Raw genomic sequence first — 22,343 nt, 5'->3', positions numbered from 1 at the left:
TAGACAGAATTGCCCTCAGGCCTGTGAGCCAGGATGTTAACCTTGGTGCAGGTATTAGCATTTGTAAAAGATCAAATATAGGTCAGGCTGGAATGGGGTGGGGGCAGCGTGGAAGTTCTATTAGTATTCTAGGGCTGTCTTAACAGAATACCACCAACCGCTGTGGCTTAAAACAAAAGACATTTATTGTCTCTCACTTCCGGAGACTAGAAATCCAAAATCAAAGTGTCTGCCAGGCTGTGCTCCCTCTGGGATTCTGGAGAGACCCCTTCCTTGCCTTTTCCAGTTTCTAGTGGTGGCCAGCAATCCTGGGCATTCTTGGCTTACAGCCACATCGCTCCAACCTCCGCCTCCATCATCACATGGCCTTCTCCTCCATGTGCGTGTCCCTCTCTTCTTAAAAGGACACAAGTCATATCTGATTAAGGGCCCATTCTACTCCAAATGACCTTAGTTTAACTAATGCCATCTGCGACGGCCCCCATTTCCAAATAAGACTGCATTCCAAGACACTGGGACTTCAACATATCTTTTGCAGGCGTGGGGGGGGGGGGGTGGTACAATTCAACCTTTAATAGTTAGCTACAAAAGAAACAAAAATAATGCACACCTGGAGGGAGGAGACGTATACAACGTGTCAAGCATCACTGTGCAGTGGTCTGTGATCTTGTTGCTGCTGCTGCTGCTGAATACCAGGTGCATAGCAGCCACAGCAGGTGCCACCACTCTGGGATTTGACTGGATGGCCAGGGCTTCCCTTGGGGACACTGGCTCCCACCGCACGGTTTTTCATGCAAGCAGCCACTGCAGAGATTAGGGTCATTACGCATTTCACTTCCTCCTCGACACCAGTGGGTCTCACCTTTTTGGGGTTGAGAATAACACCTCTCCAAATACAAAAACATGACACACTCGAAGGGAGAAAAAGACGTGAAACACCATGAAACGAGTCAGCGATAATCACACGGCTGCTGCTGCAGCAGAACCAAGTCTCGCCCTGTCTATAAAAGTGCCCAGTTATCGCACTTGTCACACAGGGTCTATAAAAGCATCTGTGGAAATCACATGGTGCTGGCCGCCCCTCTACACCGCTCCATACCCCAGCCTGAGTCGCTGTGTGAGAAGAGTTATTTATTGCACTTTCTCTGCTCTCCTATGTATTTTTGAAGCAAAACTCTCACATCTTTCGGGTCAATTGTGAGAATTAACTTTTTACTTTTTTATCCATGGCAGATTGTATCCCGTCCTTGAAGCATCACTCAAAATAGTGTAAACAGTACGTGTACTCTGTTATTGCAAAAATGAGCCTCACTTGTGGATTTAATCAAAACTTGGTGGCGCGCCTGTGGAGGACTACGTGGGATGTCGGTGCTGAGGCAGGCTGCTGGAAAACCATCTCCAGGGCTGGAGGAGACTGAGGTGTTTCCGAACTTTTTTTTCTGCAAAACTTGAAACAGAAATGTGGTTTCTGCCCAAGTCTCAGTTATCTAGAATTCAAATTAGCCATTTTGCCCCATTCTAATGAACGGAGCTTTCACTCTGAGCATAAAACACAATGTAAAGGCATTACGGTCACTTCGTGATTTCAGCCTACCATCAGGGGATGGGGCTCTTTTCCTTCCACCTCTCCCCTCCCTCCACGCAGCCTCTCTCTCTCTGGCACCCCAGACACTCGACAGCTGGCACCTCCGTACCACTTCCCATAGCTTCCTACCTTCGGCAGACTTCTCTCCCACCTCCATTTCTAATTAAGTCCCAGCCTCTGTGCTCAGTAGCTGCCTGAGAAAGGAAGCTGCCAGCTATGGGTTTTAGTTACAGAAAATGACGGAGGCTGTTTTCTCTGATGACAAAGTCAGAGGAGTCTTCAAACTGCCACCTACTGCCTCCCTGCAACTCATAGCTCTCAGCATTGAGCAGACACCCCCAGCTCCTTCTCACCCCTTGGGAAAGGCACCTAAGGGGCCCAAAAGAACCTACTGAGTAGAAAGCTCCCTGGAGAAGAGGGCAGTCTCCCGATGGCTAAGGGAAACAGAGTTTATCTATTTCCCTTGGAATCTGTACAGGCAGAGAAATGTCACCGACTGGGCTAGGGTACAAAAGACATTAGGCAGAGACCCCAGAATTCTGGCCATCAGACCCCAGAATGCATTGTTACTTGCTACACCCATTCCTATTTGGCAAATGTAATTTTTGGACAGGACTTTGTTTTTCAGTCTGGGCTAGATGTGTAAAGTGCCCTGGATCAGAAGGGAAACATTGGTGTCCATGCCAGATGGCAGGGCCTGAGATGGGGAGAGACTGCAGAGCTCTCCAGGGAGCTGGCTGTGGCACAACAGAATTGTCCCCAGGGCACTGAGACCTAGGTGACAAGGGCAGCAGTCCCCTCATTCTGGCCCTTTCCTCCAGCATCACTTCCCAGGCCTGAACAGAAGGGTAGTGGAGACTGGCAGAGAAATAGCAACTGTGGTTCAGTGAGAAGCCAATGGTGTCTGCTTCCAGAGGCTTTATGGACCAGAAAAGCTGATGAAAAAGCTCCCCATCCCAGGCTGGCAATTCTCGTGCCCTCGTCCTCCCTGCTCCACACCACCAAATGCCTTCCTCACATATTTTGTTTGTTTGTTTCTTTGTGTTGGCAACTCTACTGATACGTCGTTTTCATACAATTCACCTATTTAAATTGTATAACTCAATGGTTTCTGGTATATTCACAGAGTTATGCAACCATCAGCACAATCCATTCCTCCCCCTACAAATTAAACCCATATCCATTTCTGTGAAAGGGCAGTGTGTGGACCTCCTTCTGGCTAATCGCTCTCCACGTAACCATTGCTTTATCAGTTGTTCTGGTAGCTCTGAGAGTATTTGTATATATCAGAAGAGAACATGAATTAAAAAGAGAAGAAATAATATAGCTTCATCAAGAAATTTGACCTGCTATACGGAAAATGACCAAGAAGAAGAGAACCTAATGAATACAGAGATTTTTCTCAGTGAAGTCTATGATGAGCCCAGCTGATGGTCAATAATAAATTATAGCCACTGCTATTAATATCATCATGGTTATGATTATTATTGGTATTATCACAGAGTAGGCAAAGCATTTGAGTGAAGAGCACTGACTCTCACCTTGGTTTAAGGCCAGGCTCTGCAACCTTTTTGTGCCTCGGTTCCCTCAAGTTTAAAATGGACACAAACATAGTACCAAACTCTTAGTGTAAGTGTGAAGGTCAAGGAGTTCACACACATAATGTGCTTAGAACAATGCCTGGTACATAGAGCCATGGAGTTACTAGCACTTCTGAAAAGGTTTTTGGTACTCCCTCGAAGACCAACAGCCGCTCCTGGGTGTCTGCCTCTCACTTTCTCCCCTGTGTACCCTCTCCGGGTCCCCGTTTTCCATTTAAAAGGTCCTCCTGGTATTTTTCCAACTTGTAAAATGGCCTCTGGTTTTCCAATTCCATCTAACAGTCTGTTTGCTTCCACAAAAGTCTAAGAACTAAAACCACTAGATAATTCCTCATGGAAAAGGCTAATTCCTGGAGGAAGAACACCCCCGGAATGAGAAAATGCCCCGAGACTCATTCTTGGTGGTGGATCCTTGCCTACAAGGCCCAGTTCATAACATTTCTTTTTGGCTAGATGTTTTGGGCAAGATTAAAGCAACTCCAGCAAATGTTGGGGAGCTGAATTAATTATTCAGCCCTTAGAATGAAATTTCATTTCTTCCGTAGAGCTCTACAGGAAGCGAATCTGTGGCTTAAAGGAGTAAAAATATTGATGAAACAGAAAGAACCCACAAAGAGAAGGTAGGGCAACTGATTATCTTCCCATTTTCCTTCTGCTGATTGCATTATCATTCATTGTGGCTCAGCTGGAAAAAGCTGGGAAAAGCATCTTGTGATCCTGGGTTGAATAAATATCCCAACTATCAGTACTGGCAATACAAGCCTGATTCAAGCAAATCTTAAATGTATTTGTATCTAATCCCTTTATAATCTTCCCTATGGCATGGTGTAAGAGCTGAAGAAGATACTCCAGCCTTCTCAGGGTGCGCAGGACATGGACACTCCTGTCCAAACTCTGGGATTAACTATCCGAGGCTGGGTGGTTCTCTGAGGGCTAGAAGCCCCAGCACTCATGCTAATAGCAATGTTCCTGTCTTGGATAATTCTGTGCACTTGTACACACATGCACACACATGGTGGACAACAGGGGACCAAACCTCAGCAGGAGAAGGACTGAGTTAAAAGGGATCTTAAGGGCTGTCTCAGCCACCTCTCCCACCCCCATTTTATAGAAGAGGGCACTGAGCCTAGAGCAAGGACTAACCTACCCTAATTAAAGCTCTGTCCTTTCTCTTTTTTGTTTCCTCATTTGTCAGATGCAAATTATTTTCCCTACACTGCGGGGGTTTCAAAAACTAAATGAGAAATACAGGCCTTGAAAAGCAGTTGATGCTTAGTAATTTTACCTTCTTCCCTCCCTTCCCATGCTGCCGTGCTATGTGATGATTTTGTTTTGTTTGCTTTCTCCTGAACCCTTCACAGGACCACAGTCCACCTGCCAAATATTGAGGAAGCTGAGAATGCCTCGAAGTTCTCCCCTCGCTAGGCACAAGCTTTCTCCCCAGGCCAGATGGTGGGACTTTATTCATTTACCCATTTATTCAACAACTTTAGAGTCGGCCATTAGTATAAGCATTTGGGGATACAGTAGTGGATAACATAGTTATGAGGGACAGATCTTAAATTATTTATTCCTAATTATTTAATTAAAATTCTGGTGATACGAAAGGCAGACAGGTGGCTGTAGGATTGTATAACAGGGGGACTTGAAAAAGCCTGGGGCGTCGGGGGGTAGTCTGCCCTGCAGACCCGAAGGAAGGCCTGAGTAGGAATTTGTCCAACAATGAGCGGGCCTGAGAGTGAAAGCTGGAAAAAGCAGTCCTGGAAGAGAGAACGACATGTGCAAAGGTCCTGGGGAGGGAAGTTCCTTGCTATATTTGAGGAATCAGACAGGATAAAAGAGAAGTCCAAGAGGCTGTTTTTGTGCTTCTATGCTTATTTGTTTTGTTTAGTTTGAGGGAGGACAGAGGTCAGCAGCCCCAGAGCCCTGGGGAGGAAAAAGCATTGGAGAGTCAATGAGTCAGTCCTTTGAAGCTGACCCTGACCCTGACCCCTAGATCACACCAGGATAAGAGTTGTTGCAACTCCAGAGGAATCAGTGGCATAGTCCTCAGAAGAGACCTTTGACCCTTGGGGCTGAACAAGGCTGCTCCACAGAGCAGACCCCACCAGAAGGTGTTAATTAAAACATCCCCCTCCCCCACTCTCACCCCACCACTGCCTTTGCTATGGAAGGAAATAATACTCATTTCATCCAGGACAAAACTTTCAGAACCAACTTGAAATCTAGAAGATGGCATATCTCTCAGCATTTATTCAGGCTTTATGTATCATTAATCCTCATCCCAGGGCACTGTGTATACTGGTTAAGAACTGGGGCTCCTGCTTTAGACTGCCCGGGTTCAAATCTTCACATTGTCATTTATTAGCTGTGTGACCTCAGACAAGTCTCTTAATCTCTCTGTGTCCTTATCTATAAATTGAGAATAACAATTTATTTTCTTGATAGGGTTGTTATAAAGATTAAATGAGATAATGCACATAAACATCAGGACATGGAGGAAAATTCTAAAAAAATAGAAGTTATTATATTATCATTTCATTAATATCATCCTCATAGCGAACATGCAGTACACATAACCAATGTTTCAGAAACTGAGCTAAATATTTCATATACTTTATTTTGAATGCTCCCACAAGTTTGGTATAATGATCCCCAGTTTCTAAATGAGGAAACTGAGGCTCCCAGGAATTTAATAACACAGCTATTAAGTGACAGAGGATTCAAATCCAGTCTCCAAAAGCAGTTCACTCTCTACATTTCCATCCTAGATTAGCCACTTCTCCTCAAAGCACTATAAAATCCTCTTAATTACAACTAATGAGAATGAGGTCCTATATACTACCTGTTCAATGATTTGCAGATTTTTAGTATCATTCCTTGCCCCAGGAGAACTCTCCAGGGGACCATCATTACCATACAATTCTTTGGGGGAAATGAAACAACAGCTGGTCCTGCCAATCACCATGGCAACACTCCTGTAAGTACATAGAATCATGTCAACAGAAAAAATTTATATATACATATACGTTCTACATTTGCCCTTAATCACTATGTTATACCTTGACTCGCTGATGACAGTCTGGGCTCAGGTAGAGGTATTTTCAATCAGCCCCCAAATCCCTCCCCTTCCTGGGTGTTTCCCAGACCCCAACAAGCCTGGCACAGGCAGGGCGAGAGGTAGCTAGGGAAATGGAAACTGCCAAGCTCTGGCCCACAGTGGCACGTGCTACACTCTGGTAGCGTGTAAGTGTGGGGACAGGGCTGGCCTCACAGGCTTGTGTCCGGAACAGTAGCTGAGGGCCCTGCGCTCAGCTACTTGGTTCGATACTCTGCTGATGTCATCTTAAAAAAATTGATAATCTTTGAACAAGGTGTCCCACGTGTCTATTTTGCAGTGAGCCCCACAAATGATACAGTAGGACCTGTGTAAGGAGGGAGTGACGGACAGGCACATCCTTGAGCATTTTCTCCCTCTTTTTTTCTCCTTCTCAGGTCTGCCAGTGTACCCAACACTCTAGCTCAAAATCAATGATCTTCCCCCAGGGAATGCAGCCATGACAATGTCATCGGAACTGAGTCATTCACAACCCTAAAATAATGGTCATTCTGTATGTAGTGCCTGCTAGGTACCGGGTACCACTCTCAACCAGAACTGATACCAGTTCTGATCTGGAAGGTGGGTAGGTACTATCAGCCTCATTCCACAGCTGAAGACACTGGGGGTCAGAGAGATTCAGTGACTTTCCCCACGTCACACAGTACTTGGGACACAAATCTTAGGACCCTTCCCAAAGGCACTTCTCAAAGGCTGCTGCTGTGCCTGACTTAGGCCCAGGTGAGTCTTCCAGGTGCAGACCACTCATAAGCCCCAGGAGTGTGGGCCCTTCCAGCCCATACCCAGCATTTCCGGCTCCTCTGACCTCTTCCAGATTTAGATGAGACACTATCCAGCCTGGTGCAAGAACTGACACCCTGAGAGGCGGCTGGCAGGCCTGGGGGATACAATCTTGAAGTGAAGAAGTGTTAACTTTCCATAGGTTATAGTGACCAATGGGAAATAAGAGTTGAGAGAGAGCTGAGTACATCCATTCTCTCTCCTTCCTCTCTTGAGGGACTATTTCACAACAGTCTCTCCTTGCTGAGAGGTCCCGTGTAGCAAGCCAAGAGATCTTGTGCAGTGACACTATGAACACCTATAACTATCAGCAGCAGAGAGCACTCACTATTCACTTTAATTTTAGCTGAAGTACCATTATCTGGCACTGCTGTGCCCTGGTGTCAGTAGAGTTCTTTGGCTCTGTTCTAAGTGCTTTTGCACATTTACTTACTTAATCCTCACAACAGCCCTATGAGGGTAAGTGCTATTACAACCTCTAATCTCTAGATAGGGAAACTGAGGCACAGAATGATTAAGTGACTTGCCAAAGGTCACGTAGGGATTTGAACCCAGATATTTGTCTCCTGAGACCAAATGCTTAACCACTGAGGCAATGCTGTCATTCAAAGGAGCCGGGGCACCTTAGGTCAACTCAGAGATGATCTGAACTCACGGCCACTCCGTGTGGCTCAGTGTCACACTGGCTTCCACCCTAGTTCTTAAGTCCTGAAAAGGTCTCCAGGAGCTTCCAGGAAACTTGAGACCCACCGATTGTTCACTTATAACATGGAGCAAAGCTCTAAAGGACATGAATGCTTTATATCCAATTGGGTGAAGGGAAGCATCTTTTTGTCTGCCTGAAACCCTGACAGAGAAGCCAGGGCCACCCAAAGAATGCCACAATTAATTTCCCAGTGCGCGACATCGCCTGTGGGGAGAGGAGGTGCCGGCTCATTTCTTATTCATGAAGTCACACTGCCAAGCCTCATTTGCATGAAGTAATTTCTGCTGCTGCTACCCTGCCATAAAATAAATCCATTTTTCCTACAGAATCTTGTCTCCTTACACCAAGAGAGATGAGTAAGCAATATATGCCGACGGAACACACCCTTTGGACCTCTTTAATCAGAAACATGTCTGTAGCTAACAATAAGTGATTTTATAGGATTATAAAATATCTCATACTCAAAGCATCAAATGCAACTAACTCTGCCTCAAGATCTGTTTGGGGAAGTGCATTTAGCATTTCTCTCTACTTGGCCAAATAGCTACTGCATCGTCGTTCAGGAAAAAACAGACGGAGACAGGGAGGGGTGGTCAATCCTGATGAGATGAGTTACTGGAACTGCAGACGACCCTTCGTACGGCAGGCAACATGGTGGTCCTGCAGAGGTGTCCACATCCTAGTTGCTGGAACCTGTGCCTATGTTATTCCACCTGCAACGGGGACTTTGCAAATGTGAGTAAGGTGAAGGACCCTGACATGGGGAAGAGAATTCTGGATTATCCGGGTGACCCAATCTAGTCATGCGAATCCTTAAAAATGGAGGAACTATCCTGACTGTAGTCAGGAGATATGACTACGAACGAATGGTCAGAGAGGTACAATGTCACAGGCTTTGAAGATGGAGGCAGGGGCCTGTGAACCAGGGAACACGGACAGCCTCTAGAAGCCAGAAAAGTCGAGGAAACAGATTTGCTCCTAGGACCGCGAGAAAAAAAACAAAACAAAACAAAACACAGGCCTCCTGTCACTTTGATTTTGAAACCTTGTCAGGCTTCTAACCTAGAGAACTGTAAAATAATGAATTTGGGTTGTTTCGACCTATGGAGTGTGCGGTAATTTGTTACAGCAGCCATAAGAAATGAATACACCTTGTATCAGGAGTTCTCTCCACCACTCACCAGCCGCGTGACCCTACCTGAGTCACCTCACCTATCAGAAATAGTGTTCCTGCGGGAATCAGAGTAATTTAGATAAAGCGACTGAAAGTTTTGTGAGTCTTAAAGTATACTGTAGAGGTAAGATTTTAATATCATTAATATTATTATTCCAGCTGATTACACTCTATGCAAGACACACAGCCCACCAGGGACGGCTAGGGCTTTCCAGCTCATAATGCTTAAAATCATTTAAGCAATTAATGCCAGCTTCCTCCTGACCAAATATTTCCCAGAGGTGATAAAAAATTTTAAATGGCAAGAAGTGCTTCGCCATTTCTTCTGGCTACTTTTTAAGATCCATCCCAGATATTAATTGGGCAGGGGGCTACATCAGTTATTTATTGTCAATAAATATTTATTGTCAATAAATAACTGATGTAACAAAGTTATTTATTACTTACTTTGCTACATAACAAAGTGCCCCAAAATTCTACTGCTGAAAACAGTAAGCATTTGTTTCATGGGTCTGTGGGTCTGTGATTTAGGTTGGCTTAGCTGGGCAGAGCTGGCTGTGGCTCAGCACACTCTCATGACTGATGCCCAGATGGCTGTTGGGTGACTCGAGCCTTCTATGTATGCCTCTCATCCTCCTCCAGGCTAGCTTGAGCATCTTCTCATAGCAATGGGATAGGAGTAACATCCCATTGGCCACAACATGTCACATGCCTAGCCTTAGAACTAAGTAAGTGGTTCTTTAATGAAAGGAAATACATAGATACAGGACAAAGGGCATGGATACTCTGTGTGTGTGTGTGTGTGTGTGTGTGTGTGTGTGTGTGTGTGTGTGAGAGAGAGAGAGAGAGAGAGAGAGAGAGAGAGAGAGAGAAGGGGGTTGGGGGAGAAATTTGGGCCATGAATACAATTATTCTACCACAGAGAAGAGCAAAGAAAACTGGGACATCATTATTTGAGATTTATTAAGCATCTACTGTAAACCAGAGATAAACATAACTTATCTTATGCAGGGAATTTATATTCTAATAGAACATCTAGGAAGAGTCCTTATGGGGCAAAAGAATAGCATTTGATGTGCTTCTACAATGTGCCAGGCCCAGGCCAGTCACTGGGGATACAGCTGTGAAAATTGTGTTATCTCACTTACTCCATACAATAATATCCTTGAAAGGTGGGCACTGTGTTCATCCCTATTTAACAGATAGGGAAACCAAGACTGAGCAAGGTTAAGCTGTCTACATGACCAAGTTCAAGATAACCAAGATACATCTCACTCCAAAAACCCAGATTGATTCTACTCCACTCTGGAGAGCATTCCTCCATTGATTGAATAGATATTTAAGAGCCTACAATATGTCAGGCACTGTTCACATATCCTTAGAATGACTCATGACATTTCTCTCTCCCAGCATCTATCAGACATCACCAACTGCAAAGAGAATCCCTACCCTCTCCCACCTTTACCCTGGTGTGGAGTCATCATGGTTGAGAGACGCTAACTAGCTCCTTAAAAAAAAAATGCAACAACAAAAGCCTTCTAGGAGAAACAATTCATCATCATTACTGTAACCTCTGGTTCACTTCAATCTTAGGTTCCCAGCCTTTTATTTATAGTGCCTTCAAAGAGGTTCCACATCATTAATTGCTCACCATTTATGCCAATTAGATGAGGTTAGCACTCCTGGAGAAATCACCCTACCCAGGTGGCAAAGGCAGATGGGCCTGCCTAGGGTGCTGGCTCTGTCCTCTAAGAAGTGTAACTACCCAGAGGTGGTCTGAGCAGGTTGGCTGAGCTGTGTGGCTGACGTAAAAAGAATGAGCTATAGACAGACGTTGACTGCGGATTTATTTCAACAAAACAGATTTGAACACGCTGAGAGGTTAAACTGATGGTGTAACCACAGTACCTTGCTACTAAGTGAGAAAAAACCTTGGGGGAAAAGCTACTTTAATACAGAGCTGTCAACCTAGTGAATTAAACCTGGCTGAGCAAATCTTTGTACATCTGATCATGACATGACACTCGACAGCATATGTTGGGCCAAGATTATGAGCACTTGAGAGCAGGGACCTTAGCTTTCCATCTTTGGAACATGGCATACAGTAGTAGCTCAATCAAAATTTGAGTGAACGAATGTGTGCATAAGCGAACAGATGGATAGGAGGATGGATGGACAGGCAAATGGATAGGTGAATGAATCTAACAGGATGAATGTGGGGATGAACAGGTAGAAGTAAATGTTTATGGGATAAATAAATGGATTTGTGATTTTTAAAAATTAGGTAAAGTTCTGCAATATTTATGGGGATGAGTGAGAACAGGGAGAAAACATTTATTGTGTACCTTCTGTATGTCAACACAACATATATAGTTTATCGTTTAGTTTTAACTGTCCCTCTGCAGAGCTGGTTTAATCATTCCTGTTCATACAAAGGGACACTGAGGCTCAGAGAGGTTACTTAAGGTACTTGGGCAAAGAAGCCAGGATTCAAACCTTAGTCTGCCTATTTCCTAAAGCCTGTGTCCCCCACATCAGGCATTGGGAGGATTTTGGGGGACCCAGACTTGTAGATGCAGAAAATGAGGAAGGGAGAAGCATAATAATTAGACCCTAGACATCAGTGAGCTGTGTGTAGTAGGAACCAGGGAGCTGTCTAGATCTGTTGTATTCTTCTCCAGAGGAGCCACATGGTGAATGAGGACAACTTAGAGAGACTAGAGCCATCAGGGCAACAGATAGAGTACTCGAAGCCCAGGCTCTCAAGCCTGTCTTTGAATTCTGGCTCCATAGCTTCCACAGTACATGTTCTTGGGCAAATTACTTCTTGGTGCCTCTGCTTCCTTATCTGTGAAATTAGGATAATGATAAAATGACCCTAGGAAGGTCGCGAGCACAAGATGAGCTCTGACAGTATCTGGCTCAGACTCAGCAAGCCATGGACATTAGTAACCATTCTTGTTGTCAGTTGTTCCGAGCTCCTTTTTGTTGCTTGCTTCTCCAAGTCTGGAGACCCCTAACTCAACACAGCACTTGAGCAGAAGGGGCCTGGCAGAGGACTTTGTACCAAGTGATGTTTGGGAGCAAGAGCAGGGCGAATGGAGACATTCTGAAAGGAAACTCCACTTTCTCTCTGTGGCTTTCGGGTCACAAGTTCAGGTGGCAGGCTGATCCTTTAGTTAGCAAGATTCATTCACTTCCACCCCATGATTAATGGCTCCCGAATGCTCAGAGCCACACGGACCCTGCGGCCAGGGGCTGCAGCTGTTTCTCTAATCATGCAACAGTAAAAACAAAAAATTAAAAATGGAAGGGAGCGTGGGTGATCTGAGGCTGTGAAAATTCAAGACCCAGCCAACTCATTAGACTACTCCACAGAGGGTCCCCACACCACAGTCTTAAGGTGGCCACTTGTCAGGGGAACAAACCATTTTTTCCAGTATGTCATGGTATCTTCAATCTGTGTCATGAGGCAAAAGCCTGGATGCAAGAGAGAGAGCTACCCATTATTAAACACCAACTATATACTAAAACTATGTCTTATTTCACAAATATTTATACAGCACTTAGAATGTGCCAGACACAGTGCTCAGCCCTTTGTAAAAACTAACTCATTCAATCCTCACAACAACCCTGCGAAGCAGAGACTTTTATCATTGTCATTTTACAGAAGCAGAAAGAGAAGCACAGGAAAGTGAAGAAATTTTCTTAAAGTCAAATGCCAGTATCTGGTAACATCAGGATCCAACCCCTTAAGTTGCACACATTGGAGTGGGGGCCCACTGGGATGGGAACTGTTTTCCTTTGGTCTAACAGCAACCAGCAAGATGGCTATTATTATTCTCCACTTTCCAAGTGAGGGATCGGAGGCACAGGAAGATTAAGTAATGTCTCCAAGCACAATCAGTGAAGATCTGAGTTAACCCAGGTCTGGATGAACTCAAACCCCAGGCCCCCTCCTTTGCCATTTGGAGCCGACCTAGCCTTAAGCCAAAACGGTCAATTAGATTGTTTTTCTTGCCTTGTGATCACTTATCACAAATTTCCTGGAATCATACAAATTTCATGACATTTTTGAAATAGATTGTTCTTTAGTTGCCTATTACGGTAGGCCATCTCCAAGATGGCGCCCCGGGATCCTTGCCTCCCGGTATTCGTGCTCTTGTGTAGCCCCCTCCCACACAGGACGGGGCCATTCTATGTAACAAACAGGATGCTGACGCTATGGCTTCTGAGGCGAGGTCATAAAATACGTTGGAGCTTCTGCCTTGTCCTTCCTTTCACTTGCTTTGGGGGAAGTCAAAAGCCATGTTGTCAGGATGCCCAGGGAGCCCTGTGGAGAAGTCCACCTGGCTAGGAACTGAGCCTTCTCCAACCATCAGCACTAACATGCCAGCTGTGTGACTGAATCATCTTAGAAGTGGGTCCTCCAGCACTGGCCTTGCCTTCGGCTGGATGCAGCCCTGGCTGGCATCCGTCAAGAGGCAACCTCCTGAGAGAACCCTGAGCCAGGATCAGAGATAAGCAGCTCTCAGATTCCCGACCCTCAGAAACTGTGAAAGAATAAGTACTTTCAGTTTGAAGCCACAAAAATTTAGGGTAATTTAGTACACAGCAACGGATGACCAATCACATATCAATATGAATTTTTCAACCCTTTGAAAGCTTTTTATTAAAATCATAAAAATCCTGAGAATGTGTCACTATTTTATTTGGGAAAAAAAAAACGATAACACAGTGACTCTAATTTCACCGAATGCCATTGCTCCAAGTCTCTCTCTACCCCGATTTTATGGAGAAAGCCCCACTTTTTAGCTTTCTTTTCTATTTCTGAAAGCCCCCTCTATCTCTAGGTCTCAGCTCTAGCCACTCTGTTAATGAGGGTGGGACAATGTAATCTCTAAATCCAACAGTAGACCTGCCCCTCCATTTTCTCCTCTCTCCTCCCCTCTTTCTCACTGGCCCTCCCCATCCTCTGCTTAAACATCACCTTATCAGAGAAGCCTCGAGAGCAACATCTGCCGCTTCCCCTCCCGCAGCACCTTCTCTACTTCCTGCGTTTTTTTCTCTATAAGTCTTATTACCAGCACGTACACTCAATATATCTATATATATATATAATGTTTGTTTATCATCTGTCTCCCATCCGGGTACTTAAGCTCTAAGAGGACAGAAATAGAGCTGTTCCTGGAACATGGCTCCTTCCTCGGTAAATCTTGCTGAATGAATAACTGAATGGCAGCTTGTTCACGTTTAAGCACTCCTATGTGTTCTGCAACCTAACAGCGTTAGTCAACATATTTAACAATCTCTATGTCACCAGCCAGTGTCTCCTCCTCCAGGAAGCTTTCCCTTTGCCAGTCTCGATGGTGGGCGCCCTCTGTACTCTCTGAGCCAGTTTTCTCCCACCTCTCATGGCAAGAAACACAGCACACCACAGTGTTCTGTGTATAGCCTGCCATTCCCATTTGAGCCTGTGCGTCTGGATGCTGCTTCACTTCTGGCTGCTCAGGACCAAACCCAGAGCCTAGTGCTCACTTGCTGAACTGAATGAAGGAAATGGCCACGGTGAGATAAGGAAAGAACAAACACTCAGAAAACAGCTTTCCCAAGGGACCTTAGCTGTCACAGGCTGAGCAGACAGCTGAGTTCATGTTGTGACCTGAAGGGCTGACAAGTGTTCCCCTCCCAATGGTCCAGCCACAGGGTCCTCTGAAGACTGGGGCTCTGCAGGCCTGCCTGCCCCACATAGGCATAGTTCCCTATCAGGTGGACCCTGATCTGTTCCCATGGCTTTCCTCTGAGAGACAGCGATGAGGCCCAGTGGGGGAAAGGGAAGAATGGGGTACAGGAGCCCTAGCACCACGATAGACCAGCAGTCAGCTGGGGTCCACAGGAGGCTAACAAGAGTTGGAAAAGAGGATTGGAAAAAGGGTTGTAGGGCCTCAAAGACTAGCTAAGCCATGTCTCTTAGAGATATAGCCACCACGGGCTCTCATGCTTTGCCCGGCAAGTCTGCTCCCGTAGGAAGGAGTGGGCCAAATACAAGGCAAACACTCAGGATCTGGGGCATCCAGTGGTTTTCAACCAGGTTGCACATCAGAATCACCTCCTATACACCTTGCAGTGATTTGGGAAGCTTGCGGTAGGGTCCTGGTATCTGTATAACTAACAAATACCACAGGTGACTTTGATATGTGACCTGGATTGAGTACTTTTGTGTTTAGAGCATAAGCTTTGCAACTGACACCTCTAGGTTGAAACCCTGGCTCAGCTACTAATGATCTGGGTGATATTAACTCTCTGAGCCTCGCTTTTCTCATCTGTAAAATGGGGACAACTTTATAAGGAGGTATGAAGATTAAATGATATATTGACATTGCTTAACAAAGAGCACATATTTACTAAGTGTATAGTAAGTACTAGTTAACAGTAGCTCAAAGGAGAAAGGTTTGGGGCCGAGGAAGAATAGGAATCTGTGGGCCAAAATGTTGTCACTTATGAGCCAGGACTATAGAGAACCCAAGAGTTTCTGACCCGAGGCCCTGGACAATTAAATGTATAATTATTTGTATCAGGAGGCCCACATACAATAATGTATCAGGATGGGTGCTCCTGCCCACAGTAACCCGACCAGGGCCCTCCCACCTCTCTCAGTTGCCTTGCCTTCTGTTCCAAGGAGGACTGCCCCTTCTCTAGGACAGTCAAAGAAAGCCCAGGCTTGCACACCACAGCACCTGAGTCAGCTGCTCATTTGCCAGGGGCCTGTGTCTGTCCCAGAGGCCACTGCTCTGTGGACCTCAGCCTGGTGTGCAGGGGCCAGGCCAGTGTCTGTCAGCACCACAGCTGCAGACCCAGCCAGAGGGGAGATAAAACAATTCTCCACTGAGAGGATTTGCAAAATACACAGTGCATTAACTAAGCATATGCAGCTGCTGGGCTGACGCCTTGCTTTCTTTCCTGCCCGCCACCCACCCCCCTCCCCATTTTGAGCCAAAATAATTTTTCTTTCTCACAGAGAATAAGGAATTAAACTCCACTCTCTGTCTGGCATTCATTAAGTCCAGGGGCCCCTCCTCCAGGTCAGAGAGAATGCTGGAAGGGAATGCTCAGAAGGGATGATGGCAAACGTAGCAGTTCTCCCAGGTTGTTCTCAATAGAGACCTGTCTCTCTAACCCTTTCTGCCACCTGCCTCACCCTGAAGGCTCCATCTGGTCAGAGAAAGCTGAGTCAGAGAGAGCAGGGGGCTTCCTGTTCACAAGCTCCCTGTGGAACCAGCCCCGCACACGGCTTGAGAGAGCTGATGGATGCCTAGCTTTTTTATAATAGGGAAATAACCAGTCATGTTTAATTACAAATTATGACAGTATTTCATGTTCATTGTCATAATGTAGACATTATGGGGAGGCTTAAAGAATAAAGTAAAATCACTAACTTTCACGTCTCAGAGGAGCACTGCTGGTGTATTTCCCCCCAGACTTTTCTCTGGGTACATACACACTTATGGGATCATGCTGCGCAAATATGTGTGTGCTGTGCTTGTTTATTTCTACTAAAATATCTTTCAATCACCTTTATTGTATTAGTAGGTGTGATGGTGGCGCCTTTAATTCCAGGACGTAACCCATTGGAGGAGGAGAGTGGGGGAGGGGAGGGAGAGTGGAGGGTGAGAACAGAGCGGGATGCAGAGGGGAGAGCAGGATGCTGTCTTTCGTTCAGGGATTACGCTGAGCCAGGCTCTGCGTTAAGTGCTGATTTTATTTTATCCTTATAGCGACATTATTATCAGCCTGCTTTGTACACAAGGAAACTACAGCTCAGGTGAAGTAGAAGTCACAGTGCTTTCAGAGGCCAAGGTGAGACTTTGATCCAGGTCTCTCTAACGCCACATTTCACATCCTGAACGCTCGGCCACGTGTCATGTGACATCTATAACATGTCATGTGACATCTATAACATGTCATGTGACATCTCACTTCTCCTCTATTGGTAGAAATGTAGGTCGTATACATTATCTTCCAATAATATAAAAAAAACTACTGAATATCTTTGTATGTGACTTTAAGCATTGTCTGATTAGAACTTTTGTAAAAATTCCTGGAAGACAAGGTTTTTAACTTTTTAGAAAGAAGAGCCTTTCTACTGCATCCATTGGGATGAAGTTTTGCTAAAGATAACAGAGAAAGTCAAAATAGCAGTGGTTTAAATAAAACATAGGTTTATTTTTATAGAAAGAAGTCTGGCGGTAGAGAGACCTCGTACGGCAACACATGAAGTGGTCAGTCTCCTAGTTTACCCTCTTTTTCCCTATGATAAAAACCCTCATAGTCCAAGATGGCTGTGAGAGCTACAGCCATCACATCGAAATTCCAGGCAGCCAACGGAGGATATAATAATGAAGGATGTGGCCCCTTTCTTGAAGCATTTGCTGATACGTCACTTTGTAAACTTGTAACACATCCACATTTAGCTACAAGGGAAACTGGGAAGTATGGTGTTCAGCAGGGTATCCAGCTAAATATTGAAGTTCCCAGACTGTGGAAGGAAAAATAAAGTATATTTCAGGCTCTCTGTGGATCTAGTGGTTGTGTCCCTCTCAAAAGGTAGTGGAGGAAATCGTCGGCCTGGAAGTCAAGCATGAACTGGGGGAAGAAAGCTATCTTTGTAAGAAATGTTACAATCACGATAGTTAACAATTATACAGTACCTAATATATCCCCACACTCCACAAGAGAGTTTTCATGTCCTCTCCCGTCTCACAGGAGAAAGCTGAGAATCTAGCCAAGATGACTCCCTGGCCTGTACTGAGCACATACTTTGTGCATCTCATTTTAACTGCTGATCCAGGCCATTGCTTTGCCTTGAAAATTGTCCTCCTGCAAGGCGGAGATTGTGACCTCCATTTCACGGATGAATAGCCAAGATGTAGGGAAGTGATATAAGTTGCTCAAATCAGTTTGTGAATAGTGAATAGCGAAACTAGAATTAAGCACTACTCTGTATGAAACCAGAATATCTGCTTTTTCCATGTCACAATGCAGAATTCCTTTCTTTTCAAAAAAAAATTTATTATTAGAAGCGACAACAGAGGTAGAAAGGCACCACAATGTTCAGACTATGGAATACTCTCTGTCCCTGAACACCCCAATAGGGCTCAAGATACCACTGTTGAGTCTCAGAGTTTGGAGGACTTGCAAGTGGCATTTCAACTAAGGTGTAATCACTGGAGCAGGCTAGGGGCCTGGGGTCTGCACAGTCCCAGGGACCCTTGGCAGAGACAGTCCCACCACATCTCCTGTTGGGGTAGGGGAACCTTCTGGAAACAACCCCCCTCCCCATCCGCCCAGGGAGAAATAGACCCTCGGAAAGACGAAAAGATGCTAGACTCTTGGCTCAGGACAGCATCGACTGCACTACAGATTCCTGAGAGCAAACACCCCCATGTCCTTTAAAACAGAGGCCTGTCCAAGTGACCCAAAACATCCTGGGGAAGAAGAATTGCTCTACCCCAAACAGATGAGCACAGGCAGAGCTACCCTCCAGACTAGAAGTTCAGTAATTTGGTGGCATCTGAAATTCTGCACCAACTATTTGGTCTGGGCCTTGCATTTATTTAACAAACACTCAATAAATAGCAGCTGTTTGTACCTGAGGGTTGAGAGAGTGATGAGGAGGCTATTAGACAGTGGTCCCAAGGGGAGATTATAAATGGGTACACTGAAACCCTCCCTGCTCTCAGGCAACCACCCTCAACTCCACCCACAGCTACTCTGACACCACCTACTTTTGAATGGTTGGCTTTGCACCCACAAGCCTACATTGGGCAAATATCAGAGGAAGGACATTTCATGCCTCTTGGGAAAGACTACTGTGGATAGATGCTTTTGCTGAAGGGCTAAAAATCAGAGCTGTAAAGACAGTGCCAAGCTCTCCAGCTGGGTCAGGTTGAGGGCGCTTGGTGCAGGGGACTTTTGTAGTCACTTCTGCTCAGCTTCCTTTCCCTGGCCCCGCGGCCTGGCTCACCCCTGCCCTGCACAATGCCACACCACAGAGCCTGTCACTAGCACTATCAGGAAATAGGCTACGTTTGTGCCAGGGCATCTCTTACACCACAGCATCCCATCCCTGGACACTCTGCGCCCCAACGTTTGGGAGCCATCCCTGGCCTGCCCACACTATCTCTCTTTTCTTTTTTCTTTTCTCTTCTCTTTCTCTCTCTCTCTCTCTCTCCTTCTCATTCCCTCCCTCTCCCCCCGCCTTCTCTCCCACCTCCTCTCATTTTAATAGATTCTACCCTACGTGCTCAGTCACAAACCAGCTCCAGGAGAAGCAACTTCGATCTAATCAGAGTTAAGGGATGAGAAACAGTTTCTTTACTTCACTTCCCAGATGCCATATTTAAATATTCATGGGTGACTTCTGGAGCCTATGCATCCCCAAAGGAGTGGCTGCAGTTGTTGAATTAACAGAGGTAGAGAAGATGTTTGGAGTAGGTGGACCTTTCAATGTCTCTCAGATCAAGCCATTGGTCACTTCCTGGTAGTCTGATCCCAGGCTAGAAGGGAGGGTAGAAGTAGATAAAGTGACCCTTCTTTTTCTCTCCTGTACTCTCTCGCCTAATATTTGGACTTAAAACATAGAGGAAATCTCAAGTAAAATGATTCTTAGGATGAAAATTCTGGGATAGAAAGAACCTTGGATGTCACCTGGCCTCAAGATCCCTCCAGAAACTCACACTTGCCCTTGTGGATGCGGAGATTAACACCCAACGGAGAAAGTAACACAGTAAAGCAAAGAGCCAGAGCCTCTGAACTCCCAATTTCTAGAGGAGGTCCCTGGGAATTGCTTGTGATAAGTTCTGGGTCAGAGCCAAGGTGGGGAATCAAACAACTAAGGCCACAGCCCAAGCCTCCAGTGCACATGAAGGACTGATGTCATCCCCCAAAACAAGGATTTCTCTGGGCCTTAGGGGCACAGTTATCCCATCACCCCACATGGAAGTCCTCCCCAAGTCCTGTCTGGATGGATGCTGGCTGGGGCAGGAGTGTGGGCGGGAGAGCTGGCAGATGAAAGCAGGCCCCATGCCAGCTGCCAGAGACTACATTGGGAGGTTTCCCTCACACCTGCTAGTCCATCCATCAGCCCTTTCCCTGCCTAACCCCAGCAGCCGGTGGCTGTGAGGCTGGAAAGAATGGAGGCTGGAGAGCTGACAGCTCAGGGGTTGGCAGACTGAGGAGGGAGGAGTTGGGGTCAGGGTGGACAAAGCCTAGTGCTGCCTCCCTCTGGGGAAGAAAGCAGACAAAAGCTGGAACTTCCCCAAGAGGGGTCCAGGCCTGGGAACAGGTTGTAATCACAGCCCAAGGTCTGGGGGAACAGATCACAGGGTTTAGGCAAAGGTCCTTCAGGGTCAGGAACTAAGATGTCCCTTCTTCAATACAGGAAAATACAAGTAGGCTGAGCTACTCTTCTAGGACAGGGTTTCTTACAGACTATTATGGTTCCCTTGGAGGGGATGGTTTCTAATCGTCAAGGCTTTACAATGGTGGGACCAGCCAGCAGTAATCTCCCTATCATCAGGGAAGTATTAAAAGTGGTTGAACCAGCATCTGAGGATACTACAGAGTGACTGATCCTGAGTTACCTCTAATCTCTTGAAGCAGGAGGTAGAACAGTGTAAAAAAGCCAAACTTTAATTAATATACTCATTCGGGGGGAGAGAGAGAGAGAGAGAGAGAGAGAGAGAGAGAGAGAGAGAGAGAGAGAGAGAGAGACTTTATTTAGCAATAAGGTTCTTGAAACCTACCTCACAATGGTCCGTGACACCCCAGAGGGGTGAGACCCTATTGAGACCCTATGAATAAGACCCGCTGAGTGAAAAGTTTGGCTTTAGAATCAAGAGACTTGGGTTCTAACCCTGGCTCTGCCACTTCCTGGGGTAACTTCCTTTGCCTCTTTGTGCCTCTGCTTTGTCTTCTGAAAACCAAGTAGGATCTCAGTACTCACTTATCTAGGACAGGTGGCTGAGAGTCTGATTGAATCGGCGAGCAGGCTAGAGGGCTTGCGCAATGCCTGACACATGGTAAGTTGGGCTCAATAAATGGAAGCCAGTGTGAGAACAGAGACGAAGGGCCAGACAATGGCACACGAGAGCAGTGAGGGTGTGATGGGAACGTTAGCTGCTGCCCCTGCCCCAGCTCTCCCCAAGGAGGCCCAGACACACACACACACACGTACATGTACACAAGCAGACACACACGTGTGACTGTGAAGTCTCTGTACGTCCCCAGCACACTGGCATTTAGGAAAAGGCTAAACTTTATCCCACCTGACTTGAAGAGAATACCCAATTACTCCTGCGATAAACAGCACTAAAGTATTCTAGGCATTGCCTACACAGTCCTGACATGGGTTCTCTTCCATGTCACTGCCCACCTAGCCATCTCCGAATGACTTTTTAGCCTCTCGGAACCTTGGTTGGCCCATATCAACAGCCCCGATTTGCCAAAGCTGCTGGGGAGGGCAGGGCAGGGCAGAGCAGTCAGAGTGGCTCATCCCAACTTCCTTAAGACCCGACCTTCTCTAGGCATTGACTTCAACATGCCACCTCCATTTACATGAATTTACACACACTCAAGCATGGCTTCAGCTATGGCGTGACTCAGAAAACTGCCTTCTTCTAAGTCCACAGGCAACAATAAACCCTGGGGTCCTGAGAAATGTTCATTTTGGTCCAAGACAGTTGAGCTTAGATGGAGAGAGCTCAGGTAGCAGGAGAATCATTCAACAACAAATTCCTATCACCAGAGGATCATTACAGGATTTGGAAGCTAAACACAGGCAAAACAAAGAACCCCTGGAGGAAATTCATCTTGGAGTTGATTCTGGAACTGATGTCTTCCTCTTCCCAGTGACTACATAGATGGCCTTTAATTTTACCATCTCTAAAATGGGAATAATAATGACACCTGCCTTCTTGGGTTATTATGAAATATAATTCAATTATGATAAATGTAAAGTTTGGGCATAGTATTTTTATTTCTTTTTATTATCTTTCTCTATGGAAAGCATTAAGACTTTCTCACCCAAGTCAAACCTCTTGTTTATTTTCCCGGGATTCTGCCTTTGACAGTAACAATAAGGGACATGCTATAAGTGATATGAAGCCACCTGTCGTTGACCATTTACTATTAAAGTATCTAGTGTTCAGTAAATGTTCAGTAAGGGATAGATTCCTTCTTGCCCCTCCTGACCTGTGTAGGCCACTCCCAAGACACACTGTAGATATCCAATGACCTTCATGCACCTTAGCATACATGCCACATCAGTACACTCTACCACAAGACATGTCTCAAGATGCAGCTGGTGTAGAATGAGAATT

The 22,343-nt window shown here is 45.7% G+C and overlaps 1 protein-coding gene across 2 annotated transcripts in view; it reads right to left on the bottom strand.

The window, feature by feature from the left end:
- NAV2 (neuron navigator 2) overlaps positions 1-22,343 on the bottom strand; it is a 678,828-nt gene that overhangs the window by 530,062 nt on the left and 126,423 nt on the right. The gene's annotated exons all lie outside the window — the stretch shown is intronic.

The sequence above is a fragment of the Rousettus aegyptiacus genome, unplaced genomic scaffold, assembly GCF_014176215.1.
Source record: "Rousettus aegyptiacus isolate mRouAeg1 unplaced genomic scaffold, mRouAeg1.p scaffold_m13_p_5, whole genome shotgun sequence".
Taxonomy (NCBI): Eukaryota; Metazoa; Chordata; class Mammalia; order Chiroptera; family Pteropodidae; genus Rousettus; species Rousettus aegyptiacus.
The sequence above is the reverse complement of the archived record's forward strand: the minus strand, read 5'-3'. Positions and strand labels throughout refer to the sequence as shown.